The sequence below is a fragment of the Silene latifolia genome, chromosome Y (genome assembly GCF_048544455.1).
Source record: "Silene latifolia isolate original U9 population chromosome Y, ASM4854445v1, whole genome shotgun sequence".
In the NCBI taxonomy this organism is placed as follows: domain Eukaryota; kingdom Viridiplantae; phylum Streptophyta; class Magnoliopsida; order Caryophyllales; family Caryophyllaceae; genus Silene; species Silene latifolia.
The window spans coordinates 124,002,252-124,025,036 of record NC_133538.1 but is presented as its reverse complement, the minus strand read 5'-3'; positions in this window follow the sequence as shown (position 1 = coordinate 124,025,036).

Sequence of the window (22,785 nt, the reverse complement as noted above, 5' to 3'; positions counted from 1 at the left end):
CACATCTTCTTTATCAAAGGTTATTGCCTCAAATTCACATTCATGGTCAATGCTCGAGGATTGATGGGGAGTGTTTGTTTGGGTTGTTGCTTGGGTTGCCTTTATTTGGGAAATTCGAATTGCCAACTCCTCACCATGGGTAGAAATGCTTTGAAGAACATTGTCCCTATTTTGGCTCTCCTCTAGAACTTGTTTGAATAAATTTTGTTGGTCTCCCATCATTTGGAGAATCACATTTTGAATGGGCTCATCTTCTTGTTGTGGGTGAGTGGGAAAGTGGTTGTATTGTGGCAATTTAAATTCATTATGAAGTTGGTATTGGGTGGGTGGTTGTTGTGGATATTGGATGTGAGGATTTTGGTTGGAAAAATTGCGGTAGTAGTTAGAATTGTCATTGTATGAGTTGTAAGGTAGGTTTGTGTTGACTTGCTCCTCAAACTCCTCATACCCATAGTCATACTCAAAAGATCCACCACATACCCCATATGTCAAGTCTTAGGTCATCATCATAGATACAACTACAAACATGGAAACTAAAATAAAACGGTAAGAACGAACCTTGGGAACAAGTTCCTCAAGGTTAAAGCACAAATAAAAATAGACAAACAAGTAAGAACTTAATCACATAACACCGTCCCCGGCAACGGCGCCATTTTGATGAAGGGTGTCGTCGTAACTCCCAATCAAACACATTTATATTCTCAACAAACAACTAGTTAGTGGTTAAGTCGAGGCCGATCCATGGGACGGTGTCTTAGGGTTCTAAGTCTATCTATCTCAATTTATGCTAGTGTTACAATTTGTTTGGGTTTGTAGTTGTGTTCTAAACTAATAAAAGTAATAAATTAAAACAAACAATAAATTAAGAGACGTAAACAATTTATTAAAAGCACTAGGGTGTCATGGGTTCATAAGGGATTTATGGGAGTTGATCATACAAACATGTTCTCTACTAGATGCAAGCACTTATTGTTGTGATGGGATCGAGTTAGTGTATATCTTACAATCCATAAGAAGGTTTGGGTCCCGGTGCCGAATCGATTAGATTGTCCAACACCTACAAGTCGACTTAGTCCTTCCTATTCAACTATGTGCATGGTCTAATGAAACTCGAGTTGGTTTATGTCTTACAAGTGTTATGGAAAGGATAGGTGATGGGTAAAATATGCAAGGATTCATAGGCTCGTATTTCATCGAACATAACATGTGCATAAGTTGAAATCACAACAAGCAAGAAAATTAATTATGAAAACATATTAGATTAAGCATGAATCATTCCCCATGTTTGTTTCCCCTAATTACTCATTAACCCTAGCTGAGGAAACTACTCACTTATTATCAAGTTCAACATGCTAATAAGGTTGTAAATCATATTAACAAAGTAAAACATGATGAATAAATGAAAGTGATTAACAATAATTAAACAAGGGTAAAGAGAATTATACCTATGAAGATGATTCCAAATAATAAAGCAAAGAATAATAGAAGAAAACTTAATTGATTGATGAAGAGTTGTCAATTCTCTCATAATAACCCAATAATCTTCAATTACCCAATAATAAACTTGAACCATAATTAAGGAAAGATTAATGTGTGATTTGTGGAAAGATTAACGAGTAATCTATTCTAATCTACTCCTAATTAAGGCTTAATCTAATATAAGGAAACTTGATCTAAGCTAAGAGTTATTGCCTCCATAAGAGGGCTTGGTCCTTTTGATTATTACAATTAGAGTATATATAGTGGTGTATCACTAGGTTAAGTAAGGATAAATTACTAAATAACATTGCTAAGTTTTAAAGTGGAGAAATGCAAGTCTCGCGAGGAGATGAGCATATCACGCTAGTCTTGCCACGACCCGCTCGGATCATGGACGGAGACGCTCGGATTGTGAGGGGAGGAGATGAGCGTATTCTGCACGGGACGATATGATCATGAGAGGGGAAGACGAGCGTCTTCTGCATGGGACGCTCGGATCATGAGAGGGGGAGACGAGGGTCTTCTACACGAGCCGCTCAGATTGTTTCTCAGAGTGGTCCTTGCTCCACATCCTATTGCATACTCTTTATTCTTGCTTTGTTGGTCTTCGTTCTTGCCTCCTCTTTCATAGTAGTCCATCTAATATCATCAACAAGCTTCCAAATATGCACGAGAGACGGGAATTCCGCCTCATTATATTCTTTCCTACAAAACGTACGAAATGCGCTGGGAAAGCAAAATTGAAAGCATTTGACGGATAAAATGGCTATGGGATGTTATAATAGTATGCAAAATAGGCTCAATTAGGGGACTAAATGTGCCCAATTAAGAGTCATATCAACCGGAAGGACCTATTCACTACCCTACAAACCGAGTTTTTGCTGACCTTTGACCTTAGATTTGATCTCTAGAAAACCATGGTGAACCACCTGTCCTAGCTGTTTCTCTCTTTCTAGTAATTTATTTATTAATCATTGCTTATTCCTTTTTGTCTCTTCTCTCTTAATCTCCGTAGTTTAGAATCAACAATCAAACCCCCAAGAAACGGTTACTTAGACAGACTTAGTTTAGCATACAACATTCCCATCTCCCTGGGGATTCGATACCCGACTTCCTCTACTACATTCAATAGAGACCGGTTGGTTTTTTTTTTATAGGGTTGCGACAACCGTGTCAGGTATTTTGATTACCACTTTGTAACACACCTCATTTATTTAGGAACCTTTAGCAAGACATTCCAAAATAAATAGGACTGTTACCATATCGGGTTCTCGAGGTAGTGAATAACAAAGTACAACAAACCAGAGTACTTTAAATAAAACTTTGGCGATTACATGTTCATTACGCATTCCCATAAGCTCCCCAAGTCAACTAATCTTAAGCACCTGCAAATCTGCTCCCCATTTATGGTTCATCAGAGGTGTTCACGAATACACTGTCAACCACGAGGTTGAGTAAGAATAACCAACAACAATAAAAGTTGAAATGATATGATATATAATGCAAATATAACTGAGCTCATCACCCGAAACACCCGTTCATCCCACCAATCCCTGGCCCAGGATATTCATCATTCGAACCGAAGTTGAAGTATTCACCATCCCAACCGAAGTTGAGGTATTCACCATCCCAACCGAAGTTGAGGTATTCACCATCCCAACCGAAGTTGAGGTATTCAATATAATTATATGCCATGCCAATTATAAAATCATCTCAGACACGAGGCTGAGGTATCTAATGCAAACGAAATTTCAATATAAATAATCCAACAATAATCAATCCAACAATATGTAATCCACATCAATTAATCCATCCAATTCATCAATACTTTTATAAATTCCACAAACCAACAAAAATAAGACGAGTTGAGTAGTTATCCTACCTGGTAAGCAATTACTCAAATTTACGCAATCTACTAAAAGTAATCTTCAACAACTAGTTCAACAAAACCGTCACCTAAAAATTATAAGAATAGTAATTACTTAATTAATTCATATAATTAATTAAATTATTCATATTCATATTTCTATTACAATTTATTATTTGAAATTATAAACTTTACGATGGTAAACCCGTCACAATCCCACAGCCAAACCTGTGAACAACCCGTAATAATCCCCATGAATTACCCACACAACCTGTGTATTAACCACCACGAAAACAACCCGTAACCCGCACTAAACTGACACCCTCCTTGCTCCACCACGACTCACCACTACCACCTTCACTGACTAACACCAGCCGCCCCCTACATCACCATACAACCACCACACAACCATACCCTAGCAGCTCACACGACACCACCCATCAACAAACAACAACCAACAAACATCCTCTTTGAGCACACGGTTTCCAGCCATAACACACAACCCCAAACAACCACCAACCACCAGTAGCCACAATCGTGGTCTTCTCTGAGCCACGGTGGGACCACCAGAAGTTACCACCCTAACCCAATTTAAGTCCGGTAAGAGCAATGTGGGTCAAATCCCCCTGCATACACACGGGTTTAAGACATCCATACAACAACAACTTCAAAGCCACCGTGTAGAAAACCAGCAACCACAGCCACCACAACCACCAATAACACCCCTGGCCACCACCTTTGTCACCACTGACTCATGGCAACTCCATGGGTAGTCCTCGTTCCCTGGTGTGTCAACAAACACGGTCGTGGTGCTCATCATATGATGGTCACACGCAAAAACTTCCCATCCCCCTGTTTTCTCCTGTTTACCGCCACCACCACCACGTACAGCCACCGAGACACCTCCCCCATGGTCGACTACCCAACCACATCACAACCCCACCATGCCCAGGTCAAGACTCGTCCAATTAAGGGTTCAATTCGCGTTTCCAATTCAACAGCTACAACCACCACCACCACCCGCGTAAACCACCCATAATTATCACCCAAGGTCGGTTGTCGGCGGTCACGACATGGTCCATTGAAGTCACGGTGGTCCAGGCTAGCTATGGTCAAAGTTGTGGTCCATTAGGTTGCGTGTAAGGCGGCGCACGATGGTCATTAAAGGTCACGGTTACAAGCTTATTAACAAATACAATTGAGTTTAAGACGGTTTTGTAACTCTTACCTTAACACGATTATGCAAGACGATTTCTCCTTCTTTCTTTTAGATCTCTTCCTTCTTCTTTTCTAAATTATTTTTTAGATTTCCTTGGTATGTATATGCTAGGTTTAGGGTGTATAAGACACTAATTAGGAAAATATTACCTTATTACTATTAGTATACAATTACTATTACTATTATTATTATTATTATTATTATTATTATTATTATTATTATTATTATTATTATTATTATTGTTATTGTTATTGTTATTTTTATTTTTATTATTATTGTTATTATTATTATTATTGTTATTATTATTATTATTATTATTATTATTATTATTATTATTATTATTATTATTATTATTATTATTACTATAATTATTATTATTACTATTACTATTACTATTACTATTACTATTACTATTACTATTACTATTACTATTACTATTATTATTATTATTATTATTATTATTATTATTATTATTATTATTATTATTATTATTATTATTATTATTATTATTATTATTATTATTATTATTATTATTATTACTCGGCCCAACTCGTCTTCCGACTCATCCATTATTCTATTACTTATTCCCAATTATAAATTATAAACTTATTATAATTAATATTTAAAATGTTTTAATTATCAATATAAATTCTTATCAAATTACGGGGTATTACACACACCTATAAGATGATGCCTAAATGGAAAAACTAATTTTTTGTATGAGATACAATTTAATTAGATCCTTTTATTAATTTACTTTTGTTAAGTCAATTGAATATATTATTTGATGACGGGTTACGAACTTAGGCCATGGGGATTTATTATTTAATTATTTGATAATTAATTAATAAATATTAATTAGAATTTATTAATTAATAGTTAATTAATAAATTTTATATGGTATGTGTGTATATTGTGAGGTGGAAGTAATTAGCTATTTAAATTTACATGAGGTTGTATAATTAGCTAATAAGGGTTCATAAGACAGATTTTGTAATGATAAAACAGTCTAATAATTACTTAATAGTTAAGTGGTTATTAGTTGTTAATTTTGTATTATTTAAGTGTTAAATAATCAATTTAATATTTAATTATACATAAGATAATTAAATATAAGACATATAAGTATTTGTGGGACAAATGTCGAAAGTAAAAAATGGACCCAAATGGATCCACTTGGACCGGTTTTGACATGTGTCTAGGACACATGAATTTCCCTAACTCAATTCTTTACATATTGAGGTCTATAAATACCCCACATATTCACCATTTGCATGGATGTTTTTTCGACCAAAAAATCCTCTAAAATCCTCCTTTTGGCCGGTTGAAAATAAGAAAAAAAAGGTCCATTGTTTGCTTATTTTTTCCTTCATCTTCTTCATCAAAAACTTGATCAAATAGTTGATTAATCACACAAAATAATAATAATACATTATATAATATTATTAGTGTAATAATATTACATAATACAACGATTAATACTATTATTATCTAGTTAGTAATACTAATATTATTTGGGATAATCTTAGGTGTACACCTTAGGAGGCCATCTACTTTGGTGGCTTGGTGTAAAGGAGGATCATACATAGTTTAATAGCTCAAGAACTACAAAGGTAGGAGACCTTTGTGATACACATTTTGCCATTTCTACCATTGTAAGGATACTTCTATCTTATATATACTTGGATGCATGTAGTTTAGACCGTCACATAAAATTAACTAGTAATTTTACTATCCTTAGAAGAGTCTAATGAGAGTCTAAATATTAACAAGTGATACCACATGAAGGTACTAGAGCTCTAATTAGACTCTTCTAATTAGTGACAAAAATTACATTAATTTTGTGTCTTATGTGATCTAGTTACATGCATGTTTATAAGATGGCTTAAAAATGAAAAAGATAGAATTTTTCCTTACATCAATTAAGGAAAAATTGGGCACAACACAGGGACTCCTTCCTTGTGTTGTTCTTGAGCTAAAAATATAATGGATGATCCTCCATCTTCAACTTTCCATGGTAGGAAACCTCCTTTTGGTTGTACTCAAGATTAGCCCAAAAATACTATTATTACTCACTAGATAATAGTAGTATTAAATATTATATATTATTACTACTAATATTATTACTCTAATAATTTTTGATGTATAATATTACTTGTGAATTCATTTGTTTGATGATCAACATTTTGATCAACTTTTGATGAGAAAGAATGAAGAAAAAGAAGACCCTTTTCTAACAAAAATGGGCCGGCCAAAGTGACTTTTAGTGGGGTTTTTTTTGTCTAAAAAATCAACCCTTATAATGTCAAATGAGGGGCATATATATAGGCAATTCAAGGGGACAACACTAGAGTTATGTGTCAACAAACTTGACACATGTAGTGTCCATAAAAAACCAACCCACTTGAGTAAAAATTGGTCCATTTTGATATCTGACATTTGTCCCACAAATGCTTATAAGTCTTATATTTAATTATCTTATATATTAAATATTAATTTGATTATTTAATATTTAAATAATAAAAATTAACAACTAATAATCACTTAACTATTAAGTAATTATTACAACATTTTATCAATATAAAATGTGTCTTATGGACATTTATTAGCTAATTTTACAACCTCTTGTAAAATTAATAGCTTATTCCTTCCGCCTCAAAACATATATATATACCGTATAAAATTAATTAATTAACTATTAATTAATAAATTCTAATTAATATTTATTAATTAATTATCATATAATTAAATAATAAATCATGTTGGCCCGAGTTCGTAACTAGTCATCAAAAATAAATTCACTTGACTTAATAAAAGTCAATATATACAAGTGTGGGATTTATCTGTATGCATCCCTTTAACTTCAAGGATTATAACGAATTTATTGTGATGATAACTGGTCATAAAATAAATTGCATAAACAAAAGTAGAGAATGAAGAAACAACCTTCGGTCCTAGCAAAATCGGCCTAAGAACAATATCGCAATGATATTCACCTATCAGTTGCACCCAAGACGATATGAGATATGCCCTTTGCTTCTTACTAGAATCGATCCCCAAATTTTCTAAAAAATTTTAGGTTTTTTGTGTTTTCTTTGATGAGAGGAGGCTAGGTCATAATTCAGTTAAAAATTAACCTCTACTTCTCTTATTGTGTCGAAAAATAAATGTGAATGAGGGAGATCTTATTTTCCCTAAATTCGGCCCATCTAACCGAAATTAAGAGAAATTATTTTCTCTTTTTTTCGGTTTTTCTTCTTACCAAAAATAAGGAGATTAAATATTCTTATTTTGGTAGTATACAAAATGTATAAAATGTATTATTTATAAATTGTCATTTATATCATTCCGTATTAATAAGTCTACACACAAAACGACTTGCGGTGGATTTATTAATGCCTACTGTGACAATATCGTATAATATATACTTTAACTTGCTAATTAAATATAATCGATTACATTTAATTACGAATTAACATATTAATTCGTCCAAGCTAACATTATATACATTAATTAAATATAACTTATTATATTCAATTTACGAATTGACAGTTAATTCGTCTCAGCTAATATTATTTAATCGGCATTAAATAATCGTCTCATCAACACGTTGACTAACTGTTTAGTCATATAAGGCATCAATATGATTACATTTCCATAACCACATCTCTCAAACACATCCTTTAGGTGTGACTTTTAGGGACCAGTTGATCACCGCCATCAGTATGATAATAACGTCAAACTTTCTAGCAAGCCAACCGTTATTAGGTAATCGTTAATCAACTGATAAAATACGAAGTATACCCTTGTGAACCTTTAAGAGATTTATAAATGTTATCTCACTAATTTGTGGAGGACACAAGCTCCAACAAACTCCCACTTGTCCTCACAAGTGTATGTGCGATAACCGATTATCATATCCTAAAATTTCTCCCACTCAATGTAAAACAATTTGCATAGTCCGTATTTACAAAGGTCGTATTTTACAAGCGATCATTATCAAGAGTGGTTTCCACGACTAGAGAGTAACTTAACTGATAAACGAATCATCATTCGAGCATGGCCATGCATTTCAGTTACAACTCCTCAAGTGGCCCTGAGAAATAACTATACCTGATAAAGGTTGGATATTTTCCTCAACTCGAATCCTGCATATGTAAGCACAGTATGAAATGACCCAGAAAAAATCTATTTAGCCTCCAGTTACGGCAGACCGTGAGAAAGAAACCAGAGTCACCCAAAAACTGCCTTAATCTCAAGAGACAATCGATAGTCAAAAGAATCGACTCTAGGAACACAATGGATGTCCTATCCACGACCTAGCACCGAATGTTATTAAACATTTAGGACTCCATTACGTTGTCACAAAAATTTGTCCGACGAGGTATCGTTATTATCTCGCATTTGTGATCGATCAGTCAACCGTTTGACTTATGGCTCGTTGAACCCACCATCAATCGACTGCACAATATAATAACCAGAGTTATCAGCTCATTAAGGCGATTACGGACCAAACAAAATATAATGTAATTCAGTTCACTTTGTGGTGTTCAATGTTGTCAGTACAATCCACATGAAAAACAAAATATTATAAGAACGATGAAGTTATAAATAGTATATGAAAAAGATAATGTATCAAATCCATAATCAACTACTACAACTCAGGAACACGTTTAATTCCCATGGAAATAACGTGCCCTTCATGCTTATCAAAATTCAACGGTTTAGTGAGAGGGTCCGCAATGTTATCATCCGAAGCTATCTTGTCAATCACTATCTCTTCTTGCTCCACATAATCACGGATCAGGTGAGCTTTCCGATGTACATGTCTAGATTTGTTGCTAGACTTTGGCTCCTTAGCCTGGAAGATGGCACCTCTATTGTCACAATAGATGGTGATCGGGTCATTCGAACTAGGAACTATCGTAAGTCCTTGTAATAATTGACGCATCCATATAGCTTCCTTAGCTGCTTCCAAAGCGGCATAGTACTCAGATTCAGTAGTAGAATCTGCTACAACACTCTGTTTGGAACTCTTCCAGCTGACCGTAGCACCATTAAGAGTGAAGACGAACCCGGACTGAGATTTTGAATCATCTCGATCCGTTTGGAAGCTAGTATCTGCGTAACCGATTGCGCATAGCTTAGTATCTCCTCCATAAGTCAATACCCTATCCTTAGTCCCCCGTAGGTACTTAAGGATATTTTTAACAGCTATCCAGTGTGTTTCACCTGGATTCTTTTGGTAACGACTCGTCATACTCAATGCATATGCCACGTCTGGACGTGTGCCTATCATGGCATACATGATTGATCCTATTGCAGATGCATAAGGAACACGACTCATGCGCTCAATCCCTTCAGGCGTCGTGGGTGACTGAGACTTGCTCAACTGCATCCCAGACGTCATTGGAAGGTTCCCCTTCTTGGAGTTGGTCATGCTGAACCTCTCAAGAATCTTATCCAAATAAGACTCCTGACTAAGTGATAACGTCCGTCTTGATCTAACTCGGTAGATACGTATTCCCAATATGCGTTGTGCGTCACCCAGATCTTTCATCTGGAAATGGTTCTTAAACCATTTTTTTGTTGGGAAATGTGTCCTCAACAATAGTGCGATCACATGATTTAAATATCATTATTAAATCTCATTACAAGAATACGGAAGGGATGATACATAATATATATAGTCAACTGGTCCACACATATCGGTAATGATTGGCTGGCTAGAGTTTGACATTACTGTCGTGCGACGGTGGTGATCAGTTGATCCCTTGAGGTCACACCTAAAGGACGATTCCCTTAATTGAAAAGGTTAATTAATTGTATACCGATACAGATTAATTAATTCCTTAAAATTGAACAATTCAATTTGTGAGAGAGAATATTGATATCTTATTGTAATGGGATTAAATAAGATTTATTTTAGTAAATAAAATGCTTTATTGCTAAAATTGTTTATTGTTTGAGAAACAATAAAGATAAGAATGAATGGTTGATTATAATTACAAGATATTGTGAATTATAATTATATGACCCATTTTATTTATGTGATCAAGTATCACTAGTCAATTTGTTGAATGTAATTTAATTAATTTATAAAATGATATTTATGTGATAAATATGCATTTAATTAATTAGTAACATGTATCATACTACATGTGACATATTGTGTGACAAATGACAAATTGACAAAATAAAATGGTAGTCCATTTTATGCATATATGGACCGAAATATTGAAAGAGTTAGTGGGTTTAGGTTGTTTTATTTTATTTAATAAAATAGCATGATGATGCCTACCTACAACTAGCCTTACACCTACTCTTACACATCTATTTCTTGTAAAGACAAAAAGTGAAAATAGATGCCCTATTTCTCTTTATTCCAACCGTGAAAGTGGATGTGTAATGAGATTAATTTACTCATCATTCATTCTAATAAATGACATGCAAGTTGTTCATGTATTTTCCTCTCTTCTCTCTCTTTTATCTTCATCAAAAAGATGAGATTTTAATTGAAATTGTTCATGTAAGATTACTAAAATTATCAAAGTAATATATGAGTATTAGTAATCAAATTTAAGGTAAACCACAATATAAACATCTAGTACATGTTAGTTTGTGGGATTAAGGGATTGTCTTGGGTGCTACTAATTGGAGAATCTCTACTTTGGGATTTTGTATGTTCATCCATTATTGGAAAGCTCAAGAACTAACAAGAAGGAGATCTTGTTGGTGCCCAATATGACCGAAATTATTATGGTGTGAAAATGTTTTCTTATCTTCTTTTATTTTAGTTTGCATGCATAAGATCCACCATTTAATTTTATGACAATTAAATTAAAACATATATGAATATGTTGAGTATATAGATCTACTTTTCCTTCAATTGGTATCAGAGCCTTGGTTGTTTGCATGCAAATCGGTTAAAAGTTTTTCCGAGTTATAAGAATAACATATAAAACTTGAATAATTAGTGTTATTATGAGATATCACGAAATTAATTTATGCATGTTAAATTTCTGGTCCTAAAATGTTTTTAGGATATTTTGGTTAATTTACGGATTTTTATTGTTCATATTATACAATAATGGCATTTAAATGTGATTTTATGAGTAAAAATGTCATTTTTGCACGAACATTAGCTATACTTCGAATTTTCCAGTGATTTTTGGATATGTTGTCACATATATTATTTTGAGATAACCTTAAATTTTCATAATTTTTGGACTTGTTATGCTCGAAAAACGGATTTTTCATTATTAAATTCGGATTTAGGTGAAAAATAGGTTAATATGAGTTAAATTTCGAATCTGGTCATAGAAATTTAATATGTTGTCACATGCAATTTTACAAGATGTGTGTAAAATAATGGGCTATAGTGAAGTCTTTTTGCATGATTTATGGATTTTTGAAGAAAAATAGCATAAATAGTGACATTATTAGTGAAACATTAATAAAACATAATCTATGACTAAGGAAAAATATTATATGTTGTATTTTATTATCTTTTTCAGATCTAAAATTGAAAAGTTGATGAATATAATTTTTCTCATGTTTTTATGATTATTTTAGTTAAAACCGATAAACCGCAACATTGTTTTTCCAGAATGTTCATGAGTTTAAATTTCAAATTTTGAATTTATTTAAAATTTTGTGATTTATTTGAAGTTTATAGCCTATTTTTATAATTTTTGGTCCATTAATGAACAATTTTAGAAATATGAGTTAATTATGGTCAAATTATTAGTGAAGACTAAATTTTGAGTCCTAAGTGGTTAGGGTAATTAACTTATGCATAAATATGAATTTATGCAATTTTTGTGATTATAAAATGTTGAAATCACGCAAATCCGTAAAAACCGAGTAATATACGATATTGGCTAATTAAAGGCGATTTAGCATAAAATTGAGCATGTTCATACATATTATAATGCTGCATTTTCTTTATGATTGTCATAATTTTAATTTATGTAATTTTGAATTATGTAATTTTACTTAGTATGGCCTTAGATTTTAATTGGCATTTCCCGAAATGTATGGGAATATCGATTCGGTTGTAATTTTATTGTGAACTCGTATCACCGTTTTGTAATTTAATAGATTTATTTTATTTTAGTTACAAATGTATAATAGGAAATTATGTAATTTATTATATAATTTTATTCATTCCGGAGTTCCCAAAGACGGATTTCTTCAAGAATGACGATACATAAAGACGGTGTTACCTCGAGATGCGTGCCACAACCGAAGTTCAAGGGACCAATGGAGTTGGTTTCCGAATATGTAATAGTTAAATAGTTTTTCTATTTTAGGAAAGGTCATACTAGGATTAATTTATTTATATTTATGCATGCATTTTATTTTATGTCGCATGCATCGCTAAATCGCCATAACTAAAACATGCATCCTTATTTTATCGAGTTTATCGACCGTGTCAATTAAAATTATCGTAGTTCACCGCTTTAGTTCACTTAAAACGTGATAGATAATAAATTGACATGACCTCTCGCTAAAACAAACAATTGAGACATAGCCTTACCAAATAGTAGAAACCATGAAAACCTATTTCGCGAGGGAGTGCACTCGGCCATCCCGGGGTATAAACCTTGTTACGTAGGGGAAGTGGGTGATAAATGTCTATCCACCGAATTCATGTTGATGAGGGTTACATCGGCTATCCCGTGCCCAAGTTAATGTGGGTTTGGATCATGGACACATTTATTCGAAATTTGGATTGAGCTCAACGGAAGTATTCGCGACCGTAGCCGCATGTGTTCCGGGCTATATATAAATATTAGAGTAATTTTATCGACCGAGAGTTCTAAATGTAGAATCGATTAAAGAGTTAGTCCACCGAGTTATATTGATAAGGGTTCCATCGGCTATCCCGTGCCCAAGTTAATATGAATTTGGATCTCGGAATCATTTATCATAGTTGGGTAGAGGTCACTATGTAAATGCTTTACTTGTTATTTACAAGTATTATTAAAACGATAAATGTTAAGTTTTCCACTATTCCGTTATTATATTGTTCTATTTCTTTACCACAATTCATATACGATATTATTTCGATTTTGATAGAAATCTCCATTAAAACATCTTAACTAAAGACAAAATTTGAATTTGCTTCTAAAACCTCAAACGAACCATTGCTAATGATCTCTTGAAAAGAGTATAGATTAAAGTTATTCATTATCAAACAGGTTTTTGATTCTAGACTAACACCTCTACTTACAATGGATTATGCTTCATATACTTAATTGAATTAAGTACCTTGAAGCGACAAATTGTTTTGGTGATTAGATTTTCAGAATTCGTAATTGACCAAAATAACGCAACCACTTCAATGAAAGTTTTAAGACTAAAACGAACAAATGAAGAGTAATCTTCATGAATTCAATTTTGCTTCTCAAAGCAAAGACTCATTGAAATCAGTGGGAGCATTCTCTTAAACCGTTAAGATGAGAACGAGGTTCAAGAAGTAAAGATAATAATGGAATTGATACAAGGTAATGTTAAAAGTAAAGTTGTTGAGAATAGCGATACTAAACCTATCAATTCCGACAGAGAAAGTTTCCACTGTCTTAAATGTTGGACACTAGAAAGGAAACTACCCCAAATTATTGAAGAATCAACAAGTTAGTTGTGGGACATCTAATGGGACCTTCTTCGTTAAATGTTTATTTGATTAAACATAAATTTTGCTAGTACTACTTCGTCAATATTAGAAACCAGTGGTGGTTTTCATCATTATGTTTGATACATAGGATGATTAGAATATGACGACTAGCAACAATGAAGTCAAGAGATAGAGTCATTGTGTACTAAGTCTAGTTTTTGGGTTTGGAGTTGTACTTAATTGTGACTATTAAGTACATAAACTCTAAATAAGAATACAACTTGTTAAGATACAAAAGAGGTTTCACTTTTGTGACCCTATACACCACAATTTGATGTATGGCTAGCCCATTATCAAAGGTGATTATATTCTAAACCAAACTAGAATGATATATCATGAAGATGATGCAAGACTCAAATTGGTAACCCAAGATTAAACCTTAAATTTTGGAATGATGAACGCAAAGAGTTATCGAGTACTCTTGAAACCATTAGATTGTTATGGTATATGCGTATCTTGTATTCAAAGCAAGATGTCTCGTGCCTTTTGGTTGAAAAGGAGATCGAGGTTATAAATCATCGATCCAAAATAGGTTGATCATCATCTTTTACCAACGATTTAAGTTGACACTAGTGTGTTCACTTAATAAGGTAAATAGAGAAATCTTTGAAGAAGTTCAAGAGTTCAAGGAATCACGATTTAGTCGTCTTTGGGATTATCAAAGTGAAGACTTTGATATAAGCAAAGGAAATGTGATATAGTATCACAAGTTAATCTCTCTTAGCACGCATTATGAAATAATGTGTGGATGGATAAGAAATCAAACGCTATTCGATATGGTTTGGACTTCGATCAAGTTACTTTGAGTTACTTGATCCTTTTGGGGATTTTATCATTTTGTCTAGATTATTTTTCCACTAAATCGAATCATATGAGATATGAAATGGTAAGGGTACCATGGTTGTAAGTTTTCACAAGAAACAAATGCTCATTTTTCCCTTGCAATTATCACGAGCACGACGGGTTTGCGGCTCATGAAGCTGTCTTTCTAAAATACAAGTTTATTTCTAGAAGACAGAGTGGGAGAAATTATTCAAGAGCCACAAAGAATGTTATGTCGCAAGAAACTGGCCTTTCTTGGCTACATGAAACGTTTTGTGTAAGACATTGTTTCTTCAAAACCTAGGAGGTTAAATTCGTCACTTGTTAAAAATGATGAATTCGTGCTACTCTTAAGAAAGTAAAGAGCTTATAACTTACAAAAGAAATTGTTTGATTCAAGTTGATTACTTCTAGAAAGTAATGAACATATGACTTACATAAGAGTGTTTAAGTCACAACTCAATACAAGGCTTAGAGCCATGAAAATCCGAAACGAAAGGGCTTGATTAGTGACAAAGGGTTTTGCACTAATAAAGAGTTATTTCATAGCAAGATTGGTTGCAAAGGGTTTTGCACTAATCGAAATGATTAAGTCTATTTAGATCTTCTTAGGTATTGTGATTCATTATGAGGATATGCATACAGCAAGTGAATCTAAAACCCACTTCTTCAATAGAAGGAATGTATTCAATACATGTCATGAGTTTTATAGATTCTTGCAATCCTAAGATAATGTGAAACTTAAGAGAGAATCTTAAGTAGGACATCAATGAGTTGGAATCAACATTTTGATCATGTGATAAAACATTTCTCGATAAGTCGAGAAGTTGTGTTTATACATGGAGTTTAGTGGGAGTTACGGAATTTTTAATTGGTCCGATATGTGGATGACATATTGATCATTGAGAATGATTTAAGACTTTTGGAGTATTATAATACATCTTGAATATCCGGATTTATGAAGATAAAACCACATGATATTAGCGTCAGTAAGAAGTCTTATGTTGATAAGATTCATGACTAGTTCAATTAAATTGAACATATTTGATTGATTTCATTTGCTTCCGCTGCCGAATCAATTAAAAAGAAATGATGTATAACACTTCATATGCTTTGAGTATGATGAATTGTTTTCAAAATCGAATTTAAGTAATCTTTACCAAGTAAGCTATAAAGATTACCCTTGATTGCTAGAAGCATTAAGGAAGTAAAGCAAAGTGTTTATGATGCAATTTTGTGTAAGGGTGTTACACAAGTGACAATTGACAATTGAGATTGCGCATGGTTTCCGACAAAACCATAATCAAAACATATTAAGATGGTTAAGATACCATTGTGGCAATGTTAATTAAGAAGTAGATTTTCTAGAATCGTTCTAGGCAATAAAGAACAATGAGAGATATTTATAACGGAAATTGAGTACACTTGCAATCATGAGATGTGCAAGAAGGATGAGTCCCGCATTTGTAAAAACAGTGGGAGCTATTCTTAGGCTAGAGGGCCTATGTCTTGATTGGATCTCAAGACGTACTCGAGAAAGTTTAGTAATGCAAATGTATACATTACAAAGGAAAACGAGTATGTAGTGAGGTTGAGTAAGGTACAAGAAATTGATAAAACCTACTAACCAAAGCCTTCTCAAAGGCTGAACATGATGAGTCATGTCATTTCAATTGAATTGAAATGAACAACTACGTACAAGATCAAATTAGATTATAGAACATGAAATAGTAATCAGGCATTGACTATTCATATGTGATAATCGCATTTGTCGTTCGAGTTTTACTTTAAAACTCTTTTATTATACTTTGTTACATCCAAACGGGTTGTAAAGACAATTGAACCCCGTTAAAGTGAACACGGATTAGCATTGTATTCGCCCATAGTCACTTATATGAGGTGACGTCTCGAAGTGACTAGAGTGTGATGCGATTGATGGCAAGTTCAAGTGTCATAGAGTCTTGTGAGATGACTAGTCGATCACATAGGTAGACTGTTGGGAACACTTTGTTGGGCAGTGACCGCTTATAGAGTTCTGGCAAATTTATAAAGCCTGGTCGTGGCGAGAGCTACTATAGTATTCTAATGAGTCGATTCTTTGATTAAAGACTGTTCACCTAAGATGGCACATTTTCAGATTGACTTTGATTTGTGTTACTACGACCTTCGTAAATGGGGTCAAATGGGCATATTTTGGGTTATGATGGCTGTGGCTAGTCGAAGGGAATAAGTGCGATAGGAATTGTCCACCCCCTTATCAGGGTTAAAACAATATCTCAGGGCCACTCGAGGAGTAATGAACTGGAAATGCGTGGCCACGCTCGGAAGGTATCCAGAGTGGATAAATCCGGTCAAACAGTTATTCTCCAGATCGAGGAAACCACTCTCGATATGATCACTTGCAAGTACGACCTGAAAGACACCTTGCATTGAGTGGGAGATAGTAATAGGACAAGAGAATTGGTGACGCACACTTGTCGAGGACAAGTGGGAGATTGTTGGGAAATGTGTCCTCAACAATAGTGCGATCACATGATTTAAATATCATTATTAAATCTCATTACAAGAATACGGAAGGGATGATATATAATATATATAGTCAACTGGTCCACACATATCGGTAATGATTGGCTGGCTAGAGTTTGACATTACTGTCGTGCGACGGTGGTGATCAGTTAATCCCTTGAGGTCACACCTAAAGGACGATTCCCTTAATTGAAAAGGTTAATTAATTGTATACGGATACAGATTAATTAATTCCTTAAAATTGAACAATTCAATTTGTGAGAGAGAATATTGATATCTTATTGTAATGGGATTAAATAAGATTTATTTTAGTAAATAAAATGCTTTATTGCTAAAATTGTTTATTGTTTGAGAAACAATAAAGATAAGAATGAATGGTTGATTATAATTACAAGATATTGTGAATTATAATTATATGACCCATTTTATTTATGTGATCAAGTATCACTAGTCAATTTGTTGAATGTAATTTAATTAATTTATAAAATGATATTTATGTGATAAATATGCATTTAATTAATTAGTAACATGTATCATACTACATGTGACATATTGTGTGACAAATGACAAATTGACAAAATAAAATGGTAGTCCATTTTATGCATATATGGACCAAAATATTGAAAGATTTAGTGGGTTTAGGTTGTTTTATTTTATTTAATAAAATGACGTGATGATGCCTACCTACAACTAGCCTTACACCTACTCTTACACATCTATTTCTTGTAAAGACAAAAAAGTGAAAATAGATGCCCTATTTCTCTTTATTCCAACCGTGAAAATGGATGTGTAATGAGATTAATTTACTCATCATTCATTCTAATAAATGACATGCAAGTTGTTCATTTATTTTCCTCTCTTCTCTCTCTTTTATCTTCATCAAAAAGATGAGATTTTAATTGAAATTGTTCATGTAAGATTACTAAAATTATCAAAGTAATATATGAGTATTAGTAATCAAATTTAAGGTAAACCACAATATAAACATCTAGTACATGTTAGTTTGTGGGATTAAGGGATTGTCTTGGGTGCTACTAATTGGAGAATCTCTACTTTGGGATTTTGTATGTTCATCCATTATTGAAAAGCTCAAGAACTAACAAGCAGGAGATCTTGTTGGTGCCCAATATGACCGAAATTATTATGGTGAGAAAATGTTTTCTTATCTTCTTTTATTTTAGTTTGCATGCAAAAGATCCACCATTTAATTTTATGACAATTAAATTAAAACATATATGAATATGTTGAGTATATAGATCTACTTTTCCTTCATCTTTAACCGAAGATATAAGAGGAATGTCATTCCCAATCAAGAGTATGCCATCGACATAAAATATCAAGAATACAATCTTGCTCCCACTCGACTTGATATATAAGCATGGTTCCTCGAACGATCGAGTGAAACCATACTCTTTTATCACCTGGTCGAAACGATGATTCCAACTCCGAGAAGCTTGCTTAAGTCCATAAATGGAACGCTTAAGCTTGCATACTTTCTTAGGATGTTCAGGATCTATGAAACCTTCGGGTTGCACCATGTACAACTCTTCCTCCAAATAACCGTTTAAGAAGGCGGTTTTCACATCCATTTGCCAAATTTCATAGTCATGAAAAGCAGCAATCGCTAAGATTATCCGAATGGAACGTAGCATGACTACGGGTGCAAAAATTTCATCATAATGCAATCCGTGCACTTGAGTGAAACCTTTTGCCACTAGTCGTGCCTTATAGGTATCTGGTTGCGCGTCTACATAACGCTTTATTTTGTAAAGCCATTTGCACTGTAGAGGTTTTACCTTATTAGGTAAATCAACAAGATCTCATACGTCATTCTCATACATGGAATCCATCTCGGATTGCAAGGCTTCGAGCCATAACTTTGCGTCGGAACAGGCTATAGCACCTTTATAGGTAGCGGGTTCATTACTCTCTAGGAGCAAAAAGTCATTCTCCTCGACCATACCAATGTATCTGTCCGGAGGATTAGAGACTCTACCCGACCTTCTAGGTTCCTCAGGAATATTAACTGTATCATCAGTTGGAGGAACAACTTCCTCCATCTGTCCCTCGGTTGTTGGTTCATGAATCTCTGACAGCTCGAAGGTTCTATTATTTGTCTTATTCTCGAGAAATTCTTTCTCTAAGAACGTCGCACTAGCCGCAACAAAAACTCGATGTTCGGTAGGCGAATAGAAGTAATGACCAAACGTTCCTTTTGGATAACCTATAAAGTATGTCTTGACCGATCGCGGGCCGAGCTTATCCTCGTGTCTCCACTTGACATAAGCCTCGCAGCCCCAAACCCGAATAAAAGACAAGTTGGGGACCGTTCCCTTCCACATTTCATATGGAGTCTTGTCGATAGCTTTACTCGGACTTCGGTTAAGTATAAGAGCAGCTGACAAAATAGCAAAACCCCATAATAAATCAGATACTACCGTGTGACTCATCATGGATCGAACCATATCAACTAAGGTTCGATTTCTCCATTCGGACACACTATTTAATTGAGGTGTTCCAGGTGGAGTTAACTGCAAAACGATTCCACAGTCTTTAAGATGTTTATCAAACTCATTTGAAAGATATTCGCCACCCCGATCTGAACGGAGTGCTTTAACCTTTCTACCCAGTTGGTTCTCAACCCTGTTCTGGTATTCCTTGAGTTTCTCAAAGGACTCACTTTTATGCTTCATTAAGTAGACATATCCATATCTACTCAAATCATCCGTGAAAGTGATAAAATATCTAGAGCCATCTCTAGCGGTAATTGACATAGGTCCACAAACATCAATATGTATGAGTCCTAATAGGTCACTTGCGCGCATTCCAACACCTTGGAAGGAAATTCGAGTCATTTTGCCAATGAGACATGATTCACACGTGCCATATGTAGAAAATTCGAATGCGGGAATAGTCCCATTATCGACGAGTTTCTTTACACGTTTCTCATTTATGTGTCCCATTCGACAATGCCATAGATAGGTTTGATCTTTGTCACCAACCTTTAATTTCTTATTATTCACGTGTAATACTTCCGTGGTTTGATCTAAGATGTAAATTCCGTTCATGGAAACTGCTTTGCCATAAATGATTTCATTTAAAGAGAAAATACAGCTATTATCCTTTATTAAAAATGAAAAACCGTCCATATCAAGTACGAAAACTGAAATAATGTTCTTAGACAAACTGGGTACATAGTAACAGTTATTTAAAAATAACTCAAAACCACTAAGGAGTTGGATTACATATGTTCCCTTCGAGACAACAGCAACTCTAGCTCAATTCCCGACTCGCAGGTCCACATCACCCTTTCCGAGAGGTGTGATGTTTCTTAGGCCCTGCAAATGATTACACAGATGAGAACCACAACCAGTATCAAGTACCCAAGTTCCGAAACTTGCATGGTTAATCTCAATCATATGAATATAAGATGACATACCAACAGGAACGACGCGGCCTGCTTTTATGTCCTCACGGTACACGGGACAGTTCCTCCTCCAATGTCCAGTCTTTTGACAATGGTGGCACTCAATGTCACCACCCTTGCTCTTTGCCTTGCCCTGTGAGCCACTAGTCTCACCAGGCCCACTCTTACCTTTCATGGCTTCTTAAATTTGGGCTTAACTACAGTTAGGTCGCCTGGAGATTTGCCCTTACCTTTACCCTTGTTGGAAATCGTGAGAACATCCTGCTTCATGCTCCCACTCAATTTTATATCCTTCTCGGTCTGTACGAGAAGTGAGTGTAGCTCATGAGGACTTTTCTTTAAGTCATTCATGTAGTAGTTCGCCCTGAAAAGAGAAAAACCATCGTGAAAAGAATGAAGCATTCGGTCAATGACAATGCTCTCACTGATTTTGCAATCAAGTGCCTCCAATTTCTCGACATTCTCAATCATGTTAAGAATGTGTGGACTAACCGGTTGGCCCTTTTGGAGTTTCGCATCAAAGAAGCGACAGGTATGCTCATAAGTAACGATTCTCGGTGCTTTTGAGAACTCGTTAGTGAGCGTGGTGAAAATCTTGTTTGCACCCTGGGCAATGAAGCGTCTCTGCAAATTGGTTTCCATTGCAAAGATGAGTACGTTCTTTATCGCACCTGCTTCCATGACGAAATCACTATAAGCAAGTGACTCGTTAACTCCCGCATTGGGGCCTGGGTTTACCGGTATTGGCTCAGTTAAGTACTTGAGCTTACCGTCAGCAATGGCAGCATTCCGTAGTGCTGCCTCCTAGTCCGCAAAGTTGGACCCATCATTCTTCAGTCGCGTGTACTGATTCATGTTGTCCATAAAAACTTTCAGCTAGGACTCGCGTCCAAGTGTGGCACTTGGCATCCGGATTTCGCTATTTCCAGCCATTTGTTGTAACAATAATATAAACGTGTTCTACATTGCGAAAAGAAGAATAAATAATAAGCATGTGCATCGATTTTAATTTAAGTCTAATGCAATACTGTTATAACGCGAAGACTCATGCATTTATACAATTTACCTTCCTCAAGAATTATATAAATGATCCCAAGACTCAATTATCTGTAAATTGATAAGCCAACCTTTTGGCTAATTCTACTGTTAGAATTCTTGGTCGATAAATTTCTGTAAATTTTATCTTTAGTCCATCATAATCACGAGATACTCTTCGGACTATAATGTTGAGATAAACTAAGTCAACACAAACTACTTACCCAACGTAGAAGGGGTCATATTATGCCTACCGACGAAGAAGGGATTCATAGTTGTTTGCCCTTATAAAGACTAGTCTCAATTTCCGTTTTAGAAGAAGATCCCATCAACTTTATTTTAATTCATTTTAAGTGAACTAATATCTAGCATGCGTGAATGAATAAACTAAGATGATGGCTTAATAAACATGTGACATCTGTATGTCTATGAAAACTAACATACAACCTATATATGTCAATTTTCATGCATTTTAGTAGGTGGTTTGGTTTTAGGCGGAATATGATGCATTAACTAGCATGTGAATGAAAAACAATAAGAACGGCAAAACCTAAAACAAAATAAAGTCTTGGTGTGGCTTATCCTATCAAAATGAACATAAATACAACTTTGGAATCCATCCTTGGACCCGAGAAGCTTGTCTTGATGTTCCATCTTGATCCATGTAGCGGGAGTGAGCTCCAATCTCCATCTTTAATCTTCTCAAAAATTACAATTTAAAAATTACA